Here is a 9,769-nt window from a genome sequence, read left to right as displayed (position 1 = left end):
ACAATTACGAGAGTTGAGACAGGGACGCGAGGAATCAGTGCAAAGTTTTAATATTCGGTTTAGAAGAATACTCAATCGTTTGCTGTACGCAGTAACCAATGAGTACCCACAACCACTAACACGTAAAATTATGACTGAAGAAATCACGAAGAAGACTGTTCCTGTGTACCTAAAGGGACTCAGACGCGACATAGGGCGAATACTATTAAGCAGTGAACCCTTGAATCTTCCGGAAGCTGAAAAAAAGGCAGCCGATGTAGAACGCTACTTGCGAGAAGAACGACAACCTAATTGGTCATGTAATCGCTTACCTTCGGTTAGTAATCGCTCCGACAACCAGCATATGCAGGTAAGACGATCTAATGTACCATCAAGATCGCCTAACACGCCAGTAGCTCAGAAACCTGCTACATTTAACCAAGTAGAAAATAGATCACCTGCTGAACGCGCGCAGATGAAGTGCTTCAAGTGCGGAAAGCTGGGACACATTGCCAACAAGTGTCAAAATTTTCTACCACCGAGCCAGCGCGATCGACCACCCGCAAGGATTCAGGCAGTCCAGGAATGGGACGAAATACAAGAAACAACATCGAACCAGGAGATGGACGAACCGTACGAGACATACGAGTCAACATCGCCACGGGAAGATTACTCGCAATACCTTTGTCAACCCGAACCGAAGAGCGAGTATTTCTGGTCGACACAGGAGCAGGGATAAACCTGGTGAAACGTAACAAAACTGTCAACGCGATACAAATAGGGCCTAAACAAAAATTTTCTATGGGACGAGACAAATACGAAACTAACGAATACGTAACGAAACGAATTTTTGGACAAAATCACATTTTTCACATAGTACCGAACAATTTTCCTATTATCGAAGACGGAATCATTGGGCTACCATGTTTAGAGAAGTATAACTATTCAATATCCAATGACAAAATCCGATTAAACGACAAAACCATTTTATTTCAGAAACCAATACATTTGACTCCTGGAGAAAACAGAGTTCAAACAATCTATTTGGAAGGCAAACCAACTAAAGTATGTTTTATCAACACTGGTGAGCAAAACATTGAAATTTCTAGCAATATTCAAAATTCTCATGACTTTTCCAACGTACCAAAACTAAAAAGCCTAGTGAGAACAGATCACATTGAAAAACCAATCCGTGAATCCATCGAAAAGATTATCCTCCATTATATTGACATCTTTAATTTAGAAACCGATCTTTTACCCTGTACTAATTTAACTCAGCACACAATTTCGTTAACCAAAGACAAAATTATTAACACACGATCGTATAGACCACCGGAATGTCACCGTGACGAGATTTCGCGACAAATAGGAGACATGTTGAAGAAAAATATTTTAGAAGAATCCGAATCCCCTTATAATTCTCCGGTATGGGTAGTTCCGAAAAAATTAGACGCCTCAGGAAAACAGAAATGGAGGATAGTTATCGATTTCAGGAAACTAAATGAACTCACAGAACAAGACGCTTACCCTTTACCTGATATAGACGACATTTTAACACAACTAGGAAACGCAAAATTCTTTTCGGTACTTGATTTATCCTCAGGATTCCATCAAATTCCAATGAACGAGAAATCTAAAAAATATACCGCTTTTTCGACACCGCAAGGGCACTTTCATTTCAATCGAATGCCATTCGGACTTAAAAACGCACCCGCTACCTTTCAAAGATTAATGGACAGAGCCTTAGCTGGACTTGTAGGAAAATACTGCTTTGTTTATTTGGATGACATAGTGATATTCGGAAAAACGATTCAAGAACATAACGAAAACCTCGCGATAGTATTTCAGAGACTCAGAGAATTAGGACTTAAATTGCAACCGGACAAATGTGAATTCGTAAAACCGGAATTAGAATACTTAGGCCATGTAGTTTCATCCGAAGGAGTCAAACCAAACCCCAAGAAATTAGACGCTGTAAAACACTTTCGATTACCCCGCAATGCCACGGACGTGAAATCATTCTTAGGTTTAGCAGGTTATTACCGCAAATTTATTCGAAACTTTTCCAAAATCGCGAAAAGCCTTACAGACTTAACAAAAAAGGACACACCATTCCATTGGACTGACAAACACCAGATTAGCTTTGATACTTTAAAAGACAAACTCTTTAAAAGACAAATTTCCCAATATTAGCTTATCCAGACTTTAACAAAACCTTTACCTTAACTACCGACGCAAGTAACGAAGGACTAGGAACAATACTGTCGCAAGACGGTCATCCTTGTTGTTACATTTCAAGAACACTGAATCCACCCGAACGAAACTATACCACGACAGAAAAGGAACTCTTAGCCATCGTATGGGCCGTGAAAAGATTAAGACAATATTTGTTAGGACGACGCTTCATTATTCGAACCGATCACCAAGCTCTTAAGTGGCTACACAATTGCAAAGACCCTTCTAGCAGACTGATTCGTTGGAGACTTAGACTCGAAGAATATGACTATGAAATCGAATATACAAAAGGTAAAGATAACACAGCTGCAGACGCTTTATCTAGAGTTCACGCAGTAACTCGCGACGAAGTAGTTAACCTCGACCTAGTAATTGATCACACTAATTCATTCAACGCATGGAAAGACAACAACGAGAATCCGAAACTCTTAGAAATTAATCCAAATGACCAAACATTTTACCAATTAACTCGAAACGACTTAGGGAGAATACGACGAGACACTTTGGATCAGAAGACTTTACAAAATTCTTAAAGATACAACAAAAATCGGCATAGGAAATAGCGATTTCATTGAATTAGAGAAAACACAGATTAAACTCATGCTAATATATTTTAACGACACGTACAAGAAAATTACTTATGCACCTAATCCCATCTTAAAACTAGACGAAAACGAAATAATACAAGCAATAAAGGAAAACCATAACGACACCGTAGGACATTTACAATTTAGGGATACAGAAAACGTATCAACGGATCAAGGATAAATTCAAAATTTCCGGACTTTTAGAAAGAGTAGAAAACTTTGTGAAAACATGCGACACATGTCAAAAGGAGAAACTAACACGTATCAGACCCAAAGAATCCCCACAAATCTCAGACACGCCACTTAACCCTAACGACAAAATCGCTATGGACATCATAGGACCGATGACGAAAACCAAACGCGGAAACCAATACATACTTTCAATACACGATGAACTTACGAAATATTTGATACTAGTTCCCCTTAAAACGCAACGAACTGAATCCATAATTGACGCGCTCATTGAACACTATATTTATATATTTTCGGCACCAAAAACGATCCTAACAGATCAGGGACAAAATTTTGTTAGTGATTTAATGACGAAATTTGAAGAAGCTTTTAAAATCAAACACATCAAAACAACTTCATTTCACCCACAAAGTAACGGATCCCTCGAAAGAACGCATGCCTCAGTTAAAGATTTAATTCGTACTGCATTACACGACAATGACAAAGAATGGGATGAAGTACTTAATTTCATTTGTTTAGGGTACAACACCGCGAAACATGAAGGAACAGGATTCTCTCCCTTTGAATTGACCTTTGGGCGAAAAGCTAACTTACCTTCCGCAATATCCAAATTTCCCACACTTACCTATGATGATATGTACTCACTTTGGCAAAAACAGTTGAATAAATATTGGGAAACAGCTCACAAAACACTTATTCAGAATAAGCAATGATACAAGCGAGACCAAGAAAGAAAGATTGTTAAAACGCAGACTGTGTTTAGGAAAGGAGACTTTGTTTTAATCCACAACGACCATAAAAGAGATAAGTTGGACATTGAATGGTTAGGACCCTACAGGATTAACGATGTGAAAACTCCTTATTACATTATTTCTATCGACAATGCTAAGAAAAAGATACATGGTAACCGATTGAAAGCGTACTTTTTTCAGGATAATGCTGACCCTAGCACTAGTAACAATACCCTTAATTAGTTGCCTTAAATTCACGGGATAGGAATTACGCTTTGTAAACAAACCCAACCAATTCACGATCGAAAACTACAACATGATTACGCCTCTGAAATTATTAGCTTCTCGAACACTAACAAATATTGTAAAATTGCTATATTTAAGATTAACGAAATAACTTTTGTACCATCACATGCAGAAAATCAATTCATAGCGATCCCTGAAAAAATAAGCGTAAACATATCCTTTGATCTACATTTAAATAATTCCATTCTACTACGATCTTAGAGGACCAAGATCAATCTAACCAGGGGGGTATGTCACGACCGGCATACTTCACATCCGACGGACTGACGATAGAGATAAAGATGTGGCGGCACTCGGCGACAATGTATATCGCTGAAGTGCCTAATGAACCATCAACATCCCAACGGTCCTTCCACCGAAGGTTCTAGAAGAAAGAGCACGTGGCAACGATCGCGGACGCCTAGCAAATGCATGGACGGTGGGGATGTTGAGGGATGACAAAAGAAAGTAATCGGATCCGATCGAAAGTAAAATCATAAGAGTCAGTCTTAAAAAGTCACGCCTAGAGTTCGGAAGTAGATTGTAAAGTGTATTGATGTTAGAAAAAAAATAAAGTTTTCTTTTTTTTATTTTTTACCTCAAATTCCTTTTTTATTTTGTTATTTTACGTGACAATTGCGTCGTCGAGATAGTGTTGTTAGCGTTGTTGAGAGAGAGTTGAATCTGTGTTGAAGAGAGTTGTAAATTAATTATAATACGTCGTCACGATTATTTCATGTTAAGTAACCATTGTTTTCTGTCTAATCCATTCATTATTAATAAACTAATATTATTATATTTACGATACTACACTACGATGACAGATTCGCAGTTTCTGAGACGCGGTTCTACGACTGAGACTTAAATGACTTATCTATAGTTAATTTCATTAGAGAGCTAATATTTTACGGAATTAGACACAAAAGAGAAAGAAGGAACAAAGGCACGCTTTGTTACCAAAGTCTGCGAGCAAAATATAGGATGAGATTCAAACGAATATTAAAATGAATTTTGTCATCTACAAACTTGAGCTTCAGGATACTCTTGTAATTTTGCCATCACAAGAAGATCGACGTTGTTCATGGTATATAAGAAGACGGAAAATCACGCTTCACGGACGGAATAGACCGTACGCCGAAAGTCGCTAAATGTCAGTATAGCGAGATCAGGCTAGAGTATTTGAAGATACCACCGCTAGGTGGTTTTTTCAAGATGCCGATTCTCGCTGGGAAATTTAGGAGATAGAGATGTTATATTCGTAGACAAAGTTGAAATTTTTATCGCTTCTCGGCCTTATGGCTAAGATCAAAGTGTAGTATCTGTTCTTATCAGCTTAATATCTGATACACTTCCCATTGGGAAGTCAGAATATTAAACTGATTTTTGGAATCTGACGGAGGATAGGAGCTTGCTTCACCTCTGTCGTGAGTCGACCTAGCTTTGCAGTACCGCTAGGATTGGCTCGATAATGCATATATATAAGCATATAACAGACGGCTTTTTAATTTATTATTAACATTATTTTATGATTGGTGATAACTGAATACTATATCACTGCGACTTTATTGGATCTGAATATTGCTTAATATAAATTGTTATTAATTAACACTTAGCCAACGGAACGGTGATTTCGCCCGTCTATGAAGAACATCGCTTCGCGATCGAACGGGAAGATCTCTCTTTTTGATTTTAGCAACGTGTTTTCTTTTCTTGTTTTTTATTAGTTATTTATATTATCAGCTATTGTTTACTTGGATTTGTTCCCAATTAATTGCGGCACTTTTCTGATTTTATAAAGTACAGTATATAATAAAAGACACCGATTCAGTGGTGTTAAAATTAATTAAAAAGTTACACTATCAATTATGACTAAATAAAGTTATAATCGAACGGTACCACACTGTAAAAAGATATTAAAACGCATTATGAATTTTTAATTTCACGTTCAAATCGTGTTATTTATCTTTAGTCATCTTTAATGTTTTTAATTTTACCTATACTTTTTATACTTTTAATTTCATGTTTTGTATGAACAATATGTGAAATCGTTAAACAAAATCATTACCGCAAAATATAATTGACCACTTAAATAATTTTTAGACTTCTTTGTTTTGCAATTAGTGAATATTAGTCCTTGTTACTTGGACAGCGTATAGATTGGCTTGTCTAGTGCTGTGAGATGCGTATAGCTTGCTCTGGCGCGCGCGGTTGGCTACGTGTCAAGTAATTAATAAATAAAGAATTTCAATCGAATGTGTAATATTTTGTGCAAATATGTTATTTTTACGCAGAAAATATTTTTAACTTTTTACATATTGCATGATGTACTTTATGACGCTGCGTTAAAGAATCGACCAAAATGTGTGTCTTCGCTAACAAATCTTGTTACACAGACTAAACTAGGTCAGTTCGAACATCGAGTAGTAAGGGGCATTTGATTCTTAGTATCGAAACAATTTCGCCAAATTTTTTTCACCATTTCATTTTTATTTGTTTCGTAAGATAAATCGCGCAGAACCGTAGCCGTAGAGCCTCTACTACGTCGTAAACATCATTTACACTGCCAAATTATTAGATTATTACGAAAAATAAGTGCATGTGTCTAGTATGTGACAGCAAAAATTATTTAACATACTAACAGTAAATTATCTTTAAACATAGATAGTAATACAAATGAGAAAATAATATAGCAAGCATTTGTTTAGTATGAATAGACGGCGATATTTTTTTCTTTCATTTTGTTACTGTTGATCAGTCTTGAGGAGTTCAATCTAAAATATAGGCGTGTCTTCATCGAATGACAAATAGAGTAATGATTTCATATATAACCGATACTAATCCTCAAACCGAGAGTCGAATATCCTGCAATCAAATTTCCGAGGCAATTGAGACTCAAGAGACTTTAAACACTCAAGACCCATTAAGATTTAAGATTGATCAAGATTTTTAAGAGATTGTCGTCATATATACAGATTCGAAATGACTCAATCAATATCAGCAGGTTGTACAATGATTCTCAAACCGAACGACACATGGGCGGCAGTTTACCTTATATAAGCCGTACAGAAGAAAACTGTGATATTCGGCGACGTAAATGATCCTGCGCGACGAAATCCATAACAGCATATCGAAAATCGCCCTATGGAATTCCCGAATACAGAGGAGTAATGCAACCCCCAATGCTTTGTCTCCATAAGTAATTATTAATATTAATGAACAAAATTAATAAACAAAATTAAATTAATATTAATAAACAAAAGTAAATATGAACAATGTTTATACACGCACAGCTGTTGTTCCCTTTGCGAGTATGCACAGAAAAATTCCACATGCATCACGAACATTCACAGAAAAGTCGTAACAAATATAGCGATCGTTCATTCAAATCATTCGTTTCAGTAAATATTCAATGCGGTCTTATCTCGGACACTTGATATAGTTGTACAGCGGAGCCACACATTTCGCCGTCATATCGGGGAGATAAAACACTAATGCATCGACGAAATCTTTTAATTTTAAATTTTTCGTTAATAAAAATTCCACTAACGCATTGATGAGTTTTTGCTGACTAAAACCGAGCCACATATATTATTATCAGTTCTGCCCAAGCAGCCGAGCTATGCGGACGTGAAAACTAGTGCCTCCGTAAGTGCGACAAGAGTGAAAGAAGGGACGTGCAACAGAACCAATCGATGATGGAAAACATCCAAAAGATACCAACAATAAGAATACTGAACAAAGGACAAACATACGCTATAAACAGGGCAGTAGACCAACAGAGCCCAATTAAAACAAGAAGTGAAGTACTGGACTGCTCAAATACAAATACAAAAGAAATAGAAATGGAAATAATACAAGAAGACGACGTAAAGAGCAATACCAACAAGGATCTACCACAACATAACGAAAGCTGGAAGATTGTAACTCCCAGCAAAAAAAGAAAAATAAACACAAACACAAACGATAGGAGGACCACAGAAACAGAAAGACAACAATGGCTACAAGAAATTCCTATACAAAACTCCTTCAGCTCACTGACAGAAGAGATGGACACAGACCCTACAGAAAAACCAAGAGCACACACTCCCAAGCCACCACCAATCTACATAGACGCATAAATAATGGACCCCCTCATTGATCTGCTAAACAGCACGGCAGGAAAAGAAAACTACACTATCAAACAGCTCAAACTGGACCAGGTAAAAGTACAAACTAATACCCTAGAAACCTACAGGAAAGTAACTAAAGCGCTAAAGGAAAAGAACGCTGGGTATCACACTTACCAACCCAAATCCGACAAGAGCTACAAAGCAGTAATCAGAGGTCTACACCCTAAAACAAATACAAACAAAATATGCGAGGAATTGGCCAAGATCGGACACCAGGCAAGAACGATCAACAATATAACCAAATTTGACACTAAGCAACCGCTACCGCTATTCCTAATAGAGCTAGAACCGAAAAGCAACAACAAAGAAATATTTGAAATTAAAAAGATCTCGAACACAATAATCACAGTCGAGCCACCCAGACATAAAAAAGACATACCACAATGTATGCGGTGTCAACAATATGGACACACTAAAAATTACTGCAACAGGAACCCGGCGTGTGTCAACTGCGCAGAAAAGCACCTAACAGCGAACTGCCCACACACGGGGAAAATAAACGACGTAAAATGTTACAATTGCGGTGGAAATCACCCAGCGGGTTACAAAGGCTGTCCAGTAAGAAATCAACTTCAAGGTAAACTTTTTCCGCCGCTTCGTAACAGGACACACAACAATTTCCACGCGCAACAGGACAGCACAGAACCTACGTCAACACCAAATACACAGCACGCAAGGAACGATAAACACACTAACACCAACACCGCTAGAAACCGAAACTACGCGCAAGTAGTCAACCGGTCGTCACCCTTAGACAATCAAGAACATAACAACCACAGCAACGACGCTATAGAAATCAAAGAGTTAATAAAACATTCCATAAAAAAACACCGAAATACTCACAAAAATGATAAGCGAACAAAACGAACTCCGCAGACAGCAAACACAGCAGATAACAGTCATGTTACAATTACTTACTAACATGATGAGCAAAAAATAAAAATAGACACGCTTAAAATAGCAGCCTGGAACTCTAACGGCCTACAACAAAGGGCCCTAGAAACTAAAACATTCCTGTATAGCAACAACATCGGTATACTACTCGTCTCAGAAACACACCTCACAACAAAAAGCTATATAAAAATACCGCACTACACCATATACGACACCAAGCATCCCTCAGGGAAAGCACACGGAGGGGCGGCAGTAGTAATAAAAAACGACATTAAACATCACCTACACAGCCAAGTCAGTAAGGAACATATACAAGCAACCACCGTTACCGTACAGACTAACAGCAACCAACTGCAGTTGTCAGCAGTATAAGTACTGCCGCGACACAAAATCACAATGCAAATGTGGGAAGAGTACTTTCGACACATAGGTGACAAGTATATTGCAGCTGGACACTATAACTCAAAGCACACACTATGGGGATCAAGAATCACTACACCACGAGGTAGAACTTTAGAAAACTACATTAGAAACAATAACCTCAATATGTCATCCACAGGAAGACCGACATACTGGCCGACAGACCTGAGCAAAATACCTGACCTGCTAGACTTTGCAGTTACAAAGGGACTAAACGCAAATAAACTAAACATAGCACCCAGCCTCAAGCTTACCTTCGACCATACGCCCATAATAA

The 9,769-nt window shown here is 37.7% G+C and overlaps 1 non-coding gene across 1 annotated transcript; it reads left to right on the top strand.

The window, feature by feature from the left end:
* Positions 1-5,288: 5,288 nt before the first annotated feature.
* LOC117241155 lies at positions 5,289-5,480 on the top strand. Its single transcript, XR_004494912.1, has one exon. It is a non-coding gene; the product is annotated as a U2 spliceosomal RNA (small nuclear RNA).
* Positions 5,481-9,769: the final 4,289 nt, after the last annotated feature.

This window comes from Bombus vosnesenskii, unplaced genomic scaffold (genome assembly GCF_011952255.1).
Source record: "Bombus vosnesenskii isolate JDL3184/JDL3185 unplaced genomic scaffold, Bvos_JDL3184-5_v1.1 scf7180000015320, whole genome shotgun sequence".
Lineage (NCBI taxonomy): Eukaryota > Metazoa > Arthropoda > Insecta > Hymenoptera > Apidae > Bombus > Bombus vosnesenskii.
This window is presented reverse-complemented; position numbering and strand designations above follow the sequence as displayed.